Below are 225 nucleotides of genomic sequence, written 5' to 3'. Positions count from 1 at the left end.
TACAGGAATAGTCTAACTTCCTCCTACAGGGATAGTCTACCTTCCTTTTACAGGAATAGTCTAACTTCCTCCTACAGGGATAGTCTACCTTCCTTTTACAGGAATAGTCTAACTTCCTCCTACAGGGATAGTCTACCTTCCTTTTACAGGCATAGTAAACCTTATTATACAGGAATAGTCTAACTTCCTCTTACAGGGATAGTCTACCTTCCTTTTACAGGAATA

General features: G+C 39.6%; 1 long non-coding RNA gene across 1 annotated transcript; it reads right to left on the bottom strand.

Moving 5' to 3' along the window:
* Nucleotides 1-219, bottom strand: LOC111084870. Its single transcript, XR_002609762.1, has 2 exons — nucleotides 137-219; nucleotides 1-88 (listed from the first exon to the last, which is right to left on the bottom strand). It is a non-coding gene; the product is annotated as an uncharacterized LOC111084870 (long non-coding RNA).
* Nucleotides 220-225: the final 6 nt, after the last annotated feature.

Source organism: Limulus polyphemus, unplaced genomic scaffold (genome assembly GCF_000517525.1).
Source record: "Limulus polyphemus unplaced genomic scaffold, Limulus_polyphemus-2.1.2 Scaffold249485, whole genome shotgun sequence".
NCBI lineage: Eukaryota > Metazoa > Arthropoda > Merostomata > Xiphosura > Limulidae > Limulus > Limulus polyphemus.
Note: the sequence above shows the minus strand (reverse complement) of the source record. Positions and strands in the feature narration are given on the sequence as shown.